This window comes from Phalacrocorax aristotelis, chromosome 7 (assembly GCF_949628215.1).
Source record: "Phalacrocorax aristotelis chromosome 7, bGulAri2.1, whole genome shotgun sequence".
NCBI lineage: Eukaryota > Metazoa > Chordata > Aves > Suliformes > Phalacrocoracidae > Phalacrocorax > Phalacrocorax aristotelis.
Window position 1 is genome coordinate 26,129,229 of NC_134282.1, and position 17,623 is coordinate 26,146,851.

The following is a 17,623-nucleotide window of genomic DNA, read 5'->3' on the forward strand; positions in this document are numbered from 1 at the left end:
GTGACTTCAGAAGTGTAGCATAAATTAAACTGTAGTTATTCCTGCTTGAAGTGGTATCCTGAAGGTGTGCAAAGACACATCTGTTTGGCAAAATTTTGATGTAAGAATTCACTCTGCCAATGTCTTTATTTTAGAAATAGTTTTTGGGATGTCCATGCCCCATTTCGCTAGTTCAAGAAACACCTGTGATGGATAACATCACAATAACAAAGTGGATATTGGAGTACGCAGATTTGCTGAGAGAAGGGGATAAAGAAAGAATGTGACGGAGTAAGAATGCTGGGTAAAGGTTAGGGCTGAGGTTATTCCAGGTTTAAGTGTTTGCATAGAGACAGAGGAATAAATATATCTGGTTTTGTACCACACTTGTGCCTCAGGTTCCCCTTAGCATGGTTTTGATATCAGAACATTTCTTGGATTCGTTCATTCTCCTCCAAATCCTGATTTAGAGCAGCTCTTCTCTGCAAAGTTTTCTTTTTTTCCTAATCCCCAGAAGACATATGAACACTGCAGTGAAAAAATAAAATCCCTCCTGACTCTTCTGGCCCTTCAGGGAGCACTATTAATCCCTCAGAATATTTTCCCTGTCAGTTTCAGCCCTTTCCTGTGACCCGGGACCCTTGTCCTACACTCAGTAAACTGTGGGCAGAGTTAGCAGCAAGTTCAGCCACCCTTTAATGCACTGAAGTCATTGGTATTTTTCTTGCAGTTTTGTATTATCACTCTGATAAAGGCAGCAAAACTGTGGGAGTTGTAGAAGGAAGATAGATCAGCAAGAACAACCTAGCTGCTGAAGTGCCAACCCTGCTTTTTCCTGAGGCTGGTGGAGACTCCCCCTCCCTGTGGGGCATTTGAGGCCAGCCCTTGCTCTATGCCCTCAGCACGCCCTGGGAGAGCCACTGTTCCAGTGCAGGTCAGTCGTAAGCCTGTTCCTTGCAGCAAAATGAGGAAATGTTACTTGCATTAACCCCATTACTCCCACACACGAACATATGCGCACTCCATAGGAGAGGTGAACAGAATGGTCTTTGTCCCTAGCAGTGTGGGACTGACTGGTACACTTCCATGTGGCACATACTTCTCAGGCAGATTTGCATGGAGTTGTGGAGTGTGATCTGGGCCTCAGAGGACAGGAGTAGAGCTGTGCTGCTTTACAGCAGTTAAACACCAAGTTCAGCTTCTTCCCTGAAGTTTTGGGTTGAGGGGCAGGTGCAGTTGTAGGGAGAAGTGACCCAGAAAGGTATTGATGGGGGATTTTTTCCTATCCTACTTCTAGCTGGGTTTATCTATAATCTTTCCAGAGGATCCTGCTTCTGGCTATTCCACTGACTTGCCGCTGGCAAGTCTTTTTGTCAATGGGTTTTGTGAAAAGAAAGCAGACTGCTTGAGCTGTTTAATATGGACTGAATGTCCTGTTTTCTCACATTCCACTGTTCATAAAGGACTAATGAATGCTTTATTCATTTACTGTGGGGCTATCAATTTCCCATTCTTGCCTTGCTGATCATCATCACAGCCACTTACCAAGTTTGCTTCTGAGTTATATCTTAGACTGTTACCAATTTCTTGGTCGATGGGGCAGGCTCTTGAAGAACATTCCATTGGATTTAGTCTTTAGGGTGTGTTGTTCTGCTGTATTTTTTCCAGCCTGCTGGCTAAAACAGAGGTATTAGGAAAAAGTAGACTCAGAAGGCAGCTTGACTGTGTAAAATTTCTACCCTGCTTTTCTGTTGTATTGGACATAAAAATGTCTAGCCTGTTTCTTATACACATCTTATGTATGTCTTTTACCCTCTCATAGCTTTTCTCATTCTCATACTTCATGGAAATTCTTGTTCTTCCCAGCCCTCCCCTATGGCTCATTTAATTGCATCAGAAGACAATGAAGGAGGATGCTCAAATTAACATTATTACATGCCAGCTTGGAAGAACTTTACAGAGCTGTTATTTTTAAGCAGTTTTCCTGTTTTCTACATCCACAAGACAGGTATATTCTGTAAGAGGTGAGGGGGCTGAACAGTCAGAGAAGTGTCATAACACTGCTCTGCAACCAAATGCATTTCTTCAAAGATGACAGCTAAAGGAACCCTGTAGTCATATTTTGTAATGTGTGAGCTCAGTAGAATATGCTAGACAGCCCAAAACTACATGGCTTTCTTGAAAACTCCTGTATAGTCAGAAAGAAAGGAGTCTTATGGTCTAGAAACAACCAAAAAATAAAGGCTGCCCCTGTTCCAGCCACCTCTCTTAAAAACTCTTACAAGGATCATCTTTTAGGGTTTTTTATGGCTCCGTACATTATGCATATTCCTCTACCCCATGTTAGTCACCACATTCATCTTGTCGCTCACATTGCACTGTTATTCATCCCCTTCTCACCCACTTATCTATTTTTACTGGCTTCATTGCAGCTTCCTCTGACCTCACCTGGTTCAGGTCCTACAACTCTACCCATGCCTGTTCCCTCTCACCTTGCCCTGACTTTTCTCAGTATTTCTCTGCCTCTGTTTCTCCCTTATTTCTCTGTTCCAGCCCACATGGTGCCCAAAGACCATTCCTTATCTTTCTGTGTTATCCATGGCTGTAAATTTTCAGCTCAAAAACAGGATAGCAAAAAAAAAAAGGCATTAAAATAATTTTGACGACCTTCTGAACACCTCCAACCTTGGTCACTAAGGATGTTGTTGCCACCCTGTCTATTCCTCAGCTCTGTAACAAAAGGGTCATCTTTTATTCTGACCTGTTTCTAGCTACTGCATTGAAACTGTTAATCTTGCCAGATATCCAAGATGCAGCATTTCCTTTCCTCTCTGTCTGTGTTACTGTATATCCCATTCAGCTGTCTTTATTTCAGAGTATCATTACTACAGCATCCTTTTTTCTGCCTGTGTCCAATCTTGAACTAAAAAGATTTTCCTAGGCTATTGTATGGACTGCACCAGCCTGTCTTTTCTTCTCTCTGTTCCTTGCTCCACCACATCTATCGTAACATGCTTTATTTTATTTCCCAGGCCATTCCTGTCTGTATCCCTTGTCTGTCATCTGTCATTCAGTATTGAGAGAGTATTTTCCACCTTCAGTCAAACCCAAATGCATGCCCAGCACTAGCCCAACCCATGCTGGAAATGTGTCATCTTCAGTATGTGATGCTGGAAGCTCCCTTGCCTCAGCTCACAGAAGTGCGTGGGATGTGTTGTGCTGGTACGTGGCTCATGGCAGCAACACAGTTCCTCTGACACTGGAGCTCTAGGCCATCACAGTAATTCCCAGATGCTTCAAACATGTTAACAGTTATTGTGCTGCTCTTGAAAATGAAACTTGCTTCAGGAGAACTTGGAAGATTTTCTAGCTTTAGTAGAGTCTGAAAGCAGACAACTGGTTGCTAAGCAGATTTTTTTTTTTTTTTTTTAAATTGTTGTCAGGGGCAGCCCATCTAAATGGCTGCTTTTCTTGCAGTGTACCAATATGGCCATGCCTTCATCTATGCACTACACAAAGAAACTGTCAGGCCAGTTTTATTTCCATTGATAATTATCTTGTGAATCTTAGTACTCGAGCAAGAGAACAACTTGTAATGTTTTGGCAGTATTACATGAGTAAATCGTCCAGGGAAGTACTGGCTGTAAAAGCTGTGTGGGCTTAAACTGTGCAGTACTAGCTAGAAAAACATGCGGTGGGAGTAACTATGCTCTAGTAACACAGTGTTACACACTGTAAAATTCAGAGCAAATTGTGGGCCTTTGACAGACTGTTTTCCATTTTAGAAATATATCATCATACGCAGTTCAAGAAGCTGTGCTTGCTCTGATGTTTTCTGGCCATAGCTCGATAGTGAATGACATCCTTTTGGGAGGTGTTAGCTGCAGTTGTAACTGAGGGTTAATGTGTGATAGGGTTGATAGTTGCTTAGTTTGGATGCTGAGCAAAGTGTGATAGTGGCAAATTTGGGTGTTAAGGACACTTGGTTTTCATAGACTGATTTGCCGGTAGCACTGCTTGCCCCTTTCACATTTTCATTCTCAGTCCTTGTTTAATGTTGCTAAACTGAAAACTGAGTAGAAATGTGTCCCTTGAATGTCCACTCAGAGCCTGGATTCTTTTTTGAAAGCTGCATTTGAAATGGTTTGATCACCCCAGTGTAATTAGGGGGAATTATTTTCATCACCCAATTAAAAAAATTAAAATTAATAGAAACATCTTCCCCAAGAAGCTCTTCTATGAAAAGGGCACTAATAATTTGGTGATTTTTATGTCAAAGAAAGGTTAAAGGGGAGAAAACCCCAGTCATGTGGATCCAGGTGAAATTTGTTACTTTGGCTGTTGAAGGTTTCTGCGTGTGCTGAACATGTTCTCTTCCCCTGCAGTTCTGTATACACAGCATCCAAACAGCCAGTGATGCCAACCAGAGGGACAGGGAAGTTCATGTTTGTGGCTTCATAGCTGTAAAAAGAGAGAGTAACGCTACCTCAGAAAATAGCCTATTTAGGAACATCTTAGGAAAACTTGTAGAGAAATTAGTATTTGTGTACTCAGTGCTGTGTTTGCATGGTGTGAAAGCTCTGTTGGACAGAGCAGGCAAACACACCACGGAGCTGACTGCCTGGTTTGTCCATGCTCTGCGCAGAGAATGAGGAGGTGCAGCTGGGGCAAAAAGTACGTGTCTGTGTATCAGATGGGCCTAAGCCAGGCTCAGTTCTAGCACTTCTCTTGTCTTTGTTACTTGTTAATATTTTGACACATTTTTCACCTTGTAGGAGAGAGGGTATTGATAAATGACCCCATAAGAGTTGTCTTTTTTCCTCTTGTGATTTTTAGAGCACGGTTTATTTGTCCCTACAATACTAATGTGTCTTTGGCTTTAAGAGGAGTTGAATTGCATTGTCTGTCTTGTACTTGTAGCAAGCACGTCCCTGTTTGTGCTAAGTATAGGAAGTCCTGGAAATGTGTTTTAGCATGGTATCTAGTGTACTGCTCAAAGCCTTGTTTTCACAGTACGCTTTCCTGAGAGAGAGGAAAGGTGCTGATGGCAGGGCTGGTCCCCTCTGCGCGGCTGCCCTTGGGGACCTCAATCTGGGGCACATGCTCTTTGCTTTCCCGGTGCACTGGGAATAACTTCACTGCTTGTCTCCTCAGGTTATTTATTTGCCCATTCTACCGAAGCACCTGTGTTGCTGATTACAGTTATTAAATTTTCATGTTTATGTACATGTGCCTTTCAGTTCCCAGTTCAGCTGCGACAATATCGAAATGCTCTCTGTTTGCCAGACAAGGGAGTTTGCACGCTCCTGGATTCCTAAAACTGACTCCTAAAACTGACACCTAAAACTGTCTTCAAGAGCTTAGGCCCCATTTGCTGCACATACAAGCAAGATGACGAGTAAGGCCTGGACAATAATTAATATAATTTTGATTAAATGTGAAGGGCCGTCTTTCTGCTTTATCCATAATTAGACTGGAGATTCTTGAATAAGTTACTATCTGAAGGCTTGGTCACTGAACAACTTCTGTGACTGCAGCGTGGCTTTGTGTGCCATCAGGCCTTCGAGGCTGCTCTGTGCTCACCACTTGCATTGTTTGAGTGGCAGCGTTATTCCCTTGGTGCAGTCCTGGCTGAGGATGGCTCTTAGAGGAAGAATTGGAAGTAAATTATTACAGTTGCAAATTAGATTCCAATGAAGATTGTGCAACACTTACTTGAAATATGCTCCCTCAGTGATAGTTATACAAACTAAATCCCACTCTACTACAAGCAAGATAAAACCTGCAATGATTTTTTTCTCTCGCTGATATCACCTACAACAAAAGCATGTCTGATCAGTGAGAAATAAGAATGAGGCTTTAGTTCTGTCACAGAAGAATGTCACATGGTGTTTAGGGGCGTGCACAGGAGCTGGAGAGCCTCCCCGCCCCCGACCCCGCCAGTACAAACACTTTGAAGTACTATGGAAGTAACTCCTCCATGTACAGCCTCTGCGAAGGACTGTGTTGAGGGGATTCACTGCATGGTGGTGACAACAAAAGCCAGCTCACAGCTAGAAGTCGCTCTGCAGTTTTCGTCCTTCTTGAGACCAGTTTCTACTCATGCTTGCTTATTCACTGTGGGATCAGAAGGGTGACGGCAACTTAACATTAATTGTGTAATGCTCCAAGAAGTACACAGAGTAAACATGTTATATGTGCCCAGGCAACGTAGTGTAGGAGGGCACTTAGCTCTGTACATCAGAAAAGCAAAGGAACATAGCTGTGGCTTGGGATGTTTCTTAGAGACAGCTCCAACAAGGTTAGGTGAAAACACACCCTCCATTACCATTTTGCATCTTTTTTTCTGCATTTTCATCTTGATATCAGCTTCCCTCCAACTTCTCCTTCCAGGTGGTCTCAGAGCAGTGTCCAAGTAGTAAACTACTTTTCTGTTTAAGATGTCTTTATAGATATTCAGTCAAACTTTCTGTGCTTTCATCTTCAAATACTCTAGCATGTTCATGAGTGGCAAAGATTTCAGGAGATTACTGGAGAATTACATCATCATGGATTTTAGAAATTGCCCAGCATCCTGTGGCACCAACAGTATACCTCTGCCAGCTTGACTCACTAGTGTGTGTCTTGGTGGGTCACTGGAGTTTATTTCTTATCAGTGTAACTAAGTGACTAGAGAAGATGGTAGTTGTTGTGCAGGTTTCAAAGAAGCATGTGTGATCATGCTTCCCATTCACCATGATTAGCGTCTCCTGAAGATCTGCACCCTTCCCTGTTTGGTGGTTTATGCCCAAACTCAATCAGTTCATGAAAAGCCTTCAAAACCAGACAAGATTTGTAGAATGCCCGGGAGCTGAACAATGATGAGAGTCAACTGTGGACTTGAAGAACTTTCATTAAATTGAACTCTGCAAGTTTAGGGATCTAGGTGTTACACTGTGGTGCATATGGCGCAGAGAATTGGTTTTTCAAAGCCACTAAGTGAATGCAGGCGAAAAACTCAAAAACACCTGGGAGCCTGGGCAGCCTATGGATCCCAGTAATTTGCTCCGTATGTGAAGTTCTGCTTATCAGGTCTTGAAGCTGCACTGAGAGCACAAGCCCTCATCCTATGCGTTATTCCCCCCATTCTATATTTAGGCTAGAGAAAAGGAGATTTGCAGAATCTTTAAGTTCAGAAACGAGCAAACTGAAATAATTCTAGGCTTGATTTTATAATGCCTAAAAAAGACATATCTTAAATGTTATGGAAGCATAAGGAGAGAGTGGAACTTGTTTGACTGCTTAGCACTTTCTATATAACCCCTGCTGAGGTTAGTACAATTTGGGGAAAAAAACAAATGAAAGACAAGTGCCCAGCCAGACCATAACTCTTAAACCATTTCCCTTTTAAATCTCTTACCTGCTGTGTTCCAGGATACATAGAGGAGCTATACGTACAGGTCTTCAAGAAACATTATGTGCATTGATGTGTGAACACCTGAAAAAAGTCAGCTTTTTCTACATGCATTCTTTCAATTGTGAGAACAGCTGAGTGTGTTCTCTTCATACCCACATCGTGTGGCTGCTCCCTCATTGCCCTTCCCAGAGGTGGATGCTACCACAGGTGTTCAGCAGTTAGTATGTTTAAGGGGGGAGCCATGACTTCTGGTTCCTCTGTGTGTGTGTGTATACGCACACATGTTGGTTCTGGGGTTTTTTTTTTTTTAGTGTTTGAAACTATTGGGTAAAGTGCAGAGTCATCCTCTTTGCACCCAGCTCCACGCACTAGCTACTGTATCATCTAGCCCTAGCTCCAGGGGCTGGATTCCTATTCCTCACTTTCACAAGGGGGCGTGTGGGGGATGAGCACTGGAAGATGTAGAATTACCTCCTGTCAATGAAGGTCCTCTTCCTCCTTTCCTGGGGAGTGTTATTACTGCCAGCTATTGAGTAAAAGGTGGGCTCCACTTCGCTGGCTAGAGGAAAGAAAAGGGCTGCAACTGTAATTGAAGACCCTGTCTGTGATGGGTGCTCTCCAAGAACCATTCCTCCAAGGAGGAATGCCTTTTCATCCTGATTTTGATCAGACATTGGTGAGGGCTGTGCTTAGGCTGGGGCACCTGTGAGTGCCCCAGGCAGCTTGATGCTTTGTGAACTCCACAGCACAGCGGCAAAAGGTTAAGTTCAAAAAAGTATGTTCAGGGCCCTGCAGAGCTAACCAGGGGTTTTCTGGTTGCAGAGATTTGGATTTTCAGTGCCTCAGTCCCATGGAGGCATTGGCAGAGGTAGCTAAGTCCTTCAGACATTCTGGCTCCAGGATCATGCCAGGAAGTGGATGGCAGAGTCCAACGAGAGTCAGTTCTCCTGGACCGCCGGTCAGAGGGCTGCATCTCCCCCCATCCTCCTCACAAATATCCCACAGCCTGTTGCACGCTCAGGTGTGTGGGAAGCCGTGGACGCCCTTGCCGTGCCATTGCACTGTTGCACAGCCAGCCTTCCCCAGCCCCACCCGGAGCAGAGGGATTTGCCTTCTGGCAGGACTTGTCTCTATTGCTGGCATGCTCTTAGTGTGGGCGGAAGGATTTTAAAAAGCAGCCGCCTAATCCACTCCTGACCCTCCTTAAAAGCCTCCCCTGCACACCGCCTCGACGGGCTGGCGCTTGCCGCGTTGCTATGGCCTGCATGTATCCTGGAGACGGCACCCAGCAAATAGCTGAGCCGCTCTCTGGAAAGCCAATATCACAGCCCGGATTGCAGTGCTCCGGCACGCTCGGGCTTTCTGCAAGAAGGCATTCAATGTCTTCCTTCTGCTAAAGCGATGGCGACAGTTCCTTCAGCAAGGAAGATGTGGAAAATCACGGATGTGCTGATAAGCGTCCCCCTGAGATAAGGGGGTGGGGAGGGGGCGTTTTGGCACACGTGCTGTGCGGGACCAGCAATGGCTGTGTCAAACCATTTAGACTTCTGCTTTTGAGAGCTGCAAAACAGCTTTTGTTCACAACCCTCTGCCCCCATCTGTGCCCCTGCTGTGGGCTGTACAGCGGTCACTTAAGAAGCTTGCTGTTTTGTTTTGTGTGGTTTTTTGGCTTTTTTTTTTTTTTTTAATTCCTCCGGGGGCTGAAGCCATGGCAAAGGTCCCCGACCGAAGCCGGCACAAATGGAGTGCGCTTCACACTTTCCTCCGCTGCAACATGAACCCAGAGACCCAGCGGGTAGTGGTCTTTGTCATTCTGCTCTTCCTCATCATCGTCAACGTGGTACTGATGTTTCTTTTGGCATTTCACTGAAGGAGGACTGCTGGTAGTGGTGTGGTACGTGAGGGTTTCCAGGACTGGGCAACAAATCAGCAGGTCAGCTTGTCGTTGTCTGCCTCTGGTCTGCTTGTCTGCTGTTACGGTAACTGTGTGTCTCAGAGTATCCCTCCTTTGTTTTTTAATCATCACCTCCTTCCCCACCCTGCTCCCCTCACTCTCCTCTCGTCATCACCTGTGCCTTGTGGTTTGGATCACCTTTAAACCAGAGAATGGGAAAGAGGTAACAGAGCCAACCTGCTTAATAGTAACCACTCTCCGTGGCACTAATCGGTCTCGACTCCTAATGATGACAATACTGTGCCTGTGCATAGCACTTCTCAGCCCTGGAGAAGCCCAAAGTGCTGCTGCTTTGTTTGCAGAGGGACAGTCATCCTATAACAAGCCCTTACACAAGGACCTGCTACATGTAAACACCTGCTGTAAAAAGCTGAACCCTTTAATGCCTTCTTCACTCTGCCATTGTGAATACTGTGCTGGGCGGTGGCATGAGTAATGCCCAATTAACCAAAGTGATGGATCAATAGAGTGCATAAGGAATTTGGGCTGAATAAACGCTGCGGCACTGTGGAAGGAGTGTTTTGTTGGCTTTTATCCTGTTTCCTTTATTGTATCTTGGTGCTTATCTATGTGTATTAAAATGGCTGGCAGAACCACAGCACAGGACACTGCTTGCAGGCCACGTGCTTCTCGCTAGCTAGCAGTAGCCATGCACAGCAGGGAAGCGCCTCAAGGAGCACCCTTGTAGACCTTTTAGGAAGGAAGGGCAGCAAAGTAGCATGCTTATTCCAGGCCTGTTCACCTCAATGATGTTTTATCAGCAGCCCTGTACATCACAGCACTTCCAGACCTGGGCATTGGCACCTCAATGGAGCAACCCTCTACTTGATGGCATTGAAGGAGACCAATTTCTGAAAGAAGACAGACTGGAAAGGAAGCAAAAGTGCACTGTTCTTAACGACACTGTTTGCATTTGTGCTGGAGACTGTGCAAAATATCCAAGCCCTTAAAATTCATCAGGATCCTTCCTTTTGTGTGTTAGGTAATCTGCAATTTAAGTACAGCTTTCATGAGGGCAGTGCGTTTGCTGGTACTAATGGTTGCAGTTACTGCAGTCCTTTCAGACCTGAATGTTTATGGCTGCTGGAGTCTGATCTGATGTTGAGAAAGGCCAGATGGTGATGTTGTCTCTGTCATCATGACTGATGTACTCTGTACTAGTTATTAATGTGATTGTGTGTAATACTTTATTGTTGTACAAAACCACATCGCTTTAGCACGCAAAGAAATTATATTCGTACTTGCTGAGTTCCTTTCTGTTACATGTGAGTAGGGAGCAACCTTTTCCCTAAGAGGAGAGTCTCCTGCAGTGCTGGGTGTGGGGCAGTAGCAGGCCCCAGCTATCTGCGCTTCTTTGGGAATCTCTTATGTAGATGAACAGTTTTGAATTATTAAAAGTGTCGAACTAGGCTATTAACTCTATTAGCTAGATATTGTGATAAACAGCCACTGAAACCACCCAGTGTATGTTGTTTTTGGAAGCTACCATTTAAAAACCAAAAACCACACAAAAAAAACCCCCAGAATCAAACCTGAGCACACAACACTGGCTTTCAAACAAATCTGTTTTCTCTCCTCTCTAAACTTTTCCTGTGGTCTCAATTACAGCAGGAAACAGAACTTTATGGTGTAAGGTGGAAAAAAGATTGTTTATTGGAAAGGACAAATGAAAGATGTGAAAGCATATCCCAGTCTTCAAATGACAGGTGAGGACCAAAGTGTGACTTTGGGGTCGTAGGTGTCAGTGATAGAAAGCCTTTGGCAGGTTCTTGTGAGGGCAGATCATGCACAAGGTTTGAGCAGGCTCTGACAGTGTTTGAGCGTTCAGAAGCTCTCACCCCTCATCTAGTGCATGTTTTGCTCTCAACAGCAGTGGGATCAGTAACAGGCCTCAGCATCATGGCAGCCCCTGCAACGTGTTTGAACTGTCAGTTATTGCTGTCTTGCCTGCTCTGTATCTTGAGATAGTGCAAAACACATCTGATGTTAGATGAGAACTGAGGTTATTCACAGGGCCTGCATGTACACATGTAGCTGTGGAGAGTATCTGGTAGGTCAACTCCATTCATAATCCAAATGTTTGGCTCAACACATAGAAGCCGTGGGGGCAGTTGGTAAGCTGAACACAAATGTCTGCCAGCCAAGACTGATTCTAGATCCACAAAGTGACTCGTGCTTTTGTTTAGCTTGGTGCCATGTGACTGAAATGCTCCTTGGGTGGCTTTTGTCACTGAACTGGAGACTCTAGCTTCCTGTTACACTCTGCTGAGGAAGGTGCTTCAGGAAAGTTGTCCAGGAACGTTTTTATTTAGTGTCCCACAAAATTGATTAGGTAGCGGAGCTGGACTTGTGGTGAGGAAGTAATTCACCCTCTGCTAGCTGCTCCTTGCTCAGTTTGGGGACACCCTATTCCTTCCACTTGCTAAAGGGCTCTGATGGGTTTGGAAGGAATCGAATACCAAAGCTGATGATGGCAGGCTCCCAGGGCAGGCACAGCCCTGCTGTGAGCAGGCAGGTCCTCCCACAACACTGCAACCTCCTCCTTCCCTTCTCTCTCTGGCCCACTTTTACGACATCTACACCATCTCTGGTGTGGTATCCTTATCTCCAGGAAGTTCCCTTTGCGCTGCCTAGCTACAGCGGCTGTGTCTGTGGGAGCCAGAGCCGTTTGCCTTTGCTTCTTTGACACATTAAAGCTTGTGCAGAAGCAGCCAGTGCATGTAATGGGAGATGGAGGAGTGTCTTGCTAACAGCTGATCCAGTGCTCCAAAATGCTTGCTGCTGATACTAGAGAGAAAATGTAAGTCTCAGGAATAATATGGGTTTGAGCAGTTAATATCTCTGAGGTACAGAGCTACCACATTGCTTCCTGCCGGCAGCTCTCCTCTCTGGGAAACATTGCAGTTGTTGACACAGAGGACCTGAGACTTCCCCAGTGGGAGGAGATCTGCCTGCTGTGAGAGAAGTAAAGCAAAGAACTGTTTTATTCAAAGACTATGGGGAGTCCAGGACAGTGAGGGATAACCTGGAGGAGAAGTACATTATATAAAAAGGTAATGCAATCCCTGGTGAATTTCCTTCCTCTTCCCTATATGGGGCAATTTGCGTTACCCCTGCAATTTCACCAGATTATTAGTACAAGAATAGTTGGGAGCAAAAAAAAAGTAGAACTCTTCTTGCGTTTAAAAATTCTTATAAGACAAATTGCAAGATTACAGAGTACTCATTGGAGATATGTGTTATAACCCTGCCTGCTGCAGGTGTTAACGCTGCTTGCTAAGAGCCTGGGGCCACTTTTCCTCCTAATAGTTAATGTTCGGTGAATTTTAACTTTCTCTTTCTAGTGCTTGTCTAGGTGTGTGGTACCTGACTAATCCTGAAGTATCTGTGTTGAGTTTTGTTATGAGGAACCCAGTGTTTTTCTCGTTCCTCAACTTCACCTACAGCTGCATACATTCAGCTGGAACCTGCGGTTGACATATAAGCATTAATCAGTCTGATATTAGTTGTGACTCATTCAGGGCTGCCTCAGATCTTGGCTGAGGAAGCTGCAACAGCCAATAAAGCCCAGGAAAAATAAAGCTGGTGAAGGATCCCTGAATCTTGTGCAGGAGCTGTAGTTGGTGATACGACAGTGGGGAAGGAGAAGCATTTGGTATTTCTGTCAACTATGTTGGGTTTTTTTCTTTGTTCTCAGTGCACTTATTTGACACAAGAGAGGGGTGTTGTGCAGAAAGGCAGTGATTGCCTTCTCTGCAGTCATCTGAAAGTCAGGCTCTGCTGTGGCATTTGGGCCATAGCCCCAGGGAGGGAGCAGCACAGCCAGGAAAAGGGGAGTCATACAGTCACTGCCCCTCTGCAAAGCACTTGGGGTGCCTGGTGCCCACTGTGCTCTCTGCTCCTGCAGCAGACCAGGTCATGTCAGCTGGGCACTTTTGTGGCTGCTGCATGAATCCCTGTCCTCCCCAGGTGCACAGTAAGAGCTGTGCCTCCACGCTTTTCCCCATGCTGGTGCTGCGGTGCTGATGCACTCCCACTGCGTGGCAAAGCAGCGTGCAGGGATGGGGCATGGTACTGCTTCCCTGAGCCCTGCATGGGGCAAGTTCACCAGAACATTTAACAGGCAAGAGCTTTGCTCTGCTACTTTGAGCCTTGCAAATGCAAAGAGCATCTATGAACAGGACTGAGACCAAAACATCATTTCCAAAGGGAGATCTAGGCTTTAGATTGTATCTTTTCTTAATTTGTTCTCCCAGGCTAAACTCATTTCTGTGGCGATATGTGATATCTGCTGTCTTTGTGATTTATTCTTGGAATCTAAGGCATGAACTGGCCAGATAAGAAACACAGTAAGTATTTAGGATGATAGCATCAACAATTACTTTTAATTAATGCTTCCAGTGTTTTGATTTAAAGAAAAAAAAAACAACAAAAGAAGGCCCATTACACAGGTTAAAGAAAGATTTTAAGAGAGGGAGTACTTGTTATTTATGCCATGTCACTGGGCTTGTTAACTACAGAATGTGCTGGAAACTCTGGAATAAAATTATGTCTTATCCGAATCTTTGTATCTGTTCTTTGGCTGGGATTACTCCAGGTGTGACTGTGGTTGTCACATGTAGTGCACCCACTCTGTGTCTGCATTCAGCAGTGGTGGAACTGGGACTCGAAGTGGTAGCATGGACCTGCTGGAGGCCCACAATGGCATTTTCTATCCTGCTGCACATGTGAAAGCCTTCTGCATTTGTAACTGATGAGAATGATAGCTCAGCTAAACCGGTAATCCTAAAAGAAAAATGTCTGCCCAAGTCACCCAGAGGATGTTGTTAAACCTTTCAGCAGAGGAGTCAGTCAGGTGTGAAGGACCATAGAGAGGGAAATGGGGGACGTTGCTCTCCCTTGCAGTTGACCAACTGATCTGATCTGGAACAAGGGCCTGGTGCAGGATTCTGGTCCCATGCATGCTGCTGCAGCACTGAGGCCCCATGTCTTCCCATTTTCCCTCCAGGGAGGGAGACCCTAGCGTTGTCCCTTCCAGCATGCTTTTCCCTCCAGAGATCGCCTCCAGAGAGCACCAGTTTCACATTGGGCACCTGAATCTCTGCTGTCCCATGGTGGCAGAGCAAGTAGATCCTCCACCAGCTGGGGGAACAGGGGCTGCCTTCACCCCCCTCCTCCTTCCTGCTGTAGCCCCTATCCAGAGCAGGCTGCTGGGTAAAGCCAAGGTGACACAGGGCATGCAGCAAACCATCATAGCATCCACACTTAAAAATCTTGTGCTTGTTTGGTGTTGCATCCATTTAGGACATTCACACAAGAATGGAATTGGTATGTTGTCTTTTACTAAGCTGTGCTGGTTTGTAGTGACCACTGTGCAGGGGCAGTACGTGAATGTTATTTATAGGCCCAGTGTCTATAACCTTGGTGGTAATGTGGCTCAGAACAGCATAGTACAGCTGAGTTTGATTGTGATTGTTTTGAATTGTGATCTTGTCCAGCCTTGGCATGTTGAGTGTCTGCAGGTTGTGGTAAACTTTGTATGGAAATACAAACACTGTATTTAGGTATCACATGTGAATCTAAAGAGCTACGCCAGGATCTCTCAGCAGCAGCCTAATACAGCTTTCGTCACCTCACCAAATGAAGTGGTTCCAGCAGGAGATTAAGACAAGACAGGCTGCTAAGGAGTCATGACTTACTGTTTTCAGTATCCCGATTCACACCTGTAGTGCCCAGGAGTCAGGACTTGTTATACTAGGCACTATCTAATTATGTAGTGAGAAGATTTACACTAGAGACCGTGAGAGGAGAGCCAGGGACTTCGGTATCCCACTGCTGCCTGATTTACCAGAATCTGCTCTGCATTGAGCTGCTTTTGCAAAACTACTTTGTCATACTGAAAAACCTGAGAACCTGTGGGGAACAGGAGACTGGACTAAAGAAGCAGTGTTCTGCAGGAGGAATAGCAGGTGCTTCACTCTCCCGTAGTTAAAGGACCTGTTTGCAATGTGATCCTGGAAACCAGAATGTGGTTCTGGTTTGAAGCTTTTGCTTTGTTTAGGCTATTAGGTCTCTTCATCCAGATGATGTGGACTTGAGACAAATAACTAAAGCAGATATACTCAGAAGCATAATAGTACAGGGTTCTTGGAAGATCCCAGGAACCTGCTTCTGCTTGACTCAACCTTTACCTGGCACAGGACACCTACAATATGAAAATGTTAGTGGGATTTTTGGGGTTTTTTTTTGGTTGGGGTTTTTGTTTTTTTTTTTGAGTATACATAGCTTGAAGAATCTTCTGTAGGGACTACAAAAGAAATGACTCATTTTTATATTTACAGGTACTAACCAAAAACAAAGGCTAGGCAGCCTCATTTGCCTCACAGTGAGACATTATCAAGATTTTTTGTTCTTTTCCTTTTTGCTATCTGATATTCAGATTTTCCTCTGCCCTGTTTTCAAAGAAAAGAACAGACAGTAATTCTTAGTTCAGTGAAGAAAGTATCTAAGTGTTTATGCATTGGCAAAGTGATCACCAGAAGGGGGGGGAGGCAGGGCTGAAATGGTAAGTTTTTGGTCACCAAAAACCTGCAGGGTTTCTCTCTCAGGAGAAGGTGAAGAGGTAAGACGACCATCTTTGAGAGCTACATCATGGAGATTTCTAAACAATCTTTGTTGGCCAGCATGTCCGCCAGCACCTACCAGTGTTGTACAGACTTTGGCACAGTGCTATTAATGTAAGGGATGTTTTCACAGGAGATATGAGCAATAAAAATCATTTCAGCATGTTCTTTGCAGTGTGTTCCATTAAAATTAAATCATGCACACACATGAAAAAGCCGTGTGCTGTGTTTCTGGCTTACTGCCCACTGTGAGCCCAAAGAGATGCTGACCTTTTCATGATTCAGAGCAGTTTGCTAGCAACACAGTTTGTATCTGCATTAAAATGTTTTCTTTAGCCTTATTTGTAAAACAAATTTAGATTAATTTGCCTTCAAGCTATGACTGATTCTGTAACTTGCTGTATCCTTTGGAGGAAGGGAATAGGGATAGCCATCAGTGGGCAGAGACCTCTGGGAACTGCATGGTTCCCTTTCCTTTTTTTCTGCAAAGAGCCAGGATGCAACATTTACCCTCAATAAATCCCTATGTCAGATGAGCTCCAGCTGAACTGGTTTGGCTATGTTGTCCTGGGGAATCTGTAGAGTATATTCTTCATTTGTCCAAAGAAATAATTGTGAAAGAGGAAGCAAAAAAGTAGATAGAAAGGAAAAATCTCAAATTAAGTCATGAGAGAGGCAATGGGGTTCGGAGCTGTCCTGCAGAGAGGGGAAAGGATGGGAAATGTCTCAGGGGGATGTGCTGGGGTGCACAGAGCAAGGGTAATGATGCAGACAGCAGCAAGAAGAGAATAGGCAAAGTTTGTAGCATCAGTGACAAAAATGTGTTAATGTAACATCAAGTAAAATTTTCTAAAGAAAATTTCTATTTGGGTACTTGAGAAATCGTAGTGTAAAAAAGATGCAACACCACTCGCTCTTAAGTGTGAGAACAACCAAACAGAAACATCATGGGTTATTTCCATTCCCAGGTTGTACAATTAAAATCAGGACATCAGAAAGTGTAAAAATTGCGTTAACCAGGTATGCTTCATATTCTGCTGTAAATGTAGACTTCAAAACTGTGGTGAGATGGAAAGGGGAGTCAGTCAGTCTGGCATGATTTTCATCTACAGCCAAACTGGAACCAGAAACTAGAAACTTTGTAGATGTGTGAGCCCTAGGTCAAAGTCTTGTTCAAACCTGAGAGTTCAACCCCAGGCCTCACTCCTTTTCCAGTCTTTGAAACCAAAGAAAATAGGAGAAGAGTGTGTGGCTGAGTTCCAGATGCTGTTACGCCCCTGCCCAGTAAATCCTGTTACAAACCCCTGAGTAGTTGTGTGCACCCACCTCCAGCTGCTGCAGTCAGAGCTGTCGGCCGCAGGATGTGGGGCCTGTGCTGATCCAGGAGAGAGGAGCTCAGCGTTCCCCAAAGCACCCCAGAATAGCTGGAAAGAGGGGTAAAAAGAGGTAGTCTGTCAGAAATCTGAGCTGTTTGGGGTAAATGGCACTGTGGATCCTACCTTAACCTGAAGGGACAGGTGCCACACAATTGGGAGGGGTATGAGGAGTAGGTTAGCCAAAAGTTGAAGATGCTTAAGCTACTTTTAAGCCTTAGAGTATTTCAAGCTCCTTAAGCCACTTTAAGGCTTTAGATGGGTTTAAAATGCTTAAAACACTTTAAGGCCTTAGTTG

At 44.7% G+C, this 17,623-nt stretch overlaps 1 protein-coding gene across 4 annotated transcripts in view; it reads left to right on the top strand.

The window, feature by feature from the left end:
• The window catches only part of ARHGEF4 (Rho guanine nucleotide exchange factor 4), a 227,462-nt gene that overhangs the window by 189,570 nt on the left and 20,269 nt on the right, over positions 1 to 17,623 (top strand). Inside the window, exon 1 of one of the 4 annotated variants that reach the window (XM_075099361.1) lies at positions 9,249 to 9,308. The exons of the other annotated variants lie outside the window; for them this stretch is intronic. The gene's annotated coding sequence lies outside the window, so the exon portion shown is untranslated. Of the gene's footprint in view, positions 1 to 9,248; positions 9,309 to 17,623 lie in introns of those variants that run through there. 4 annotated transcript variants of the gene reach the window in all.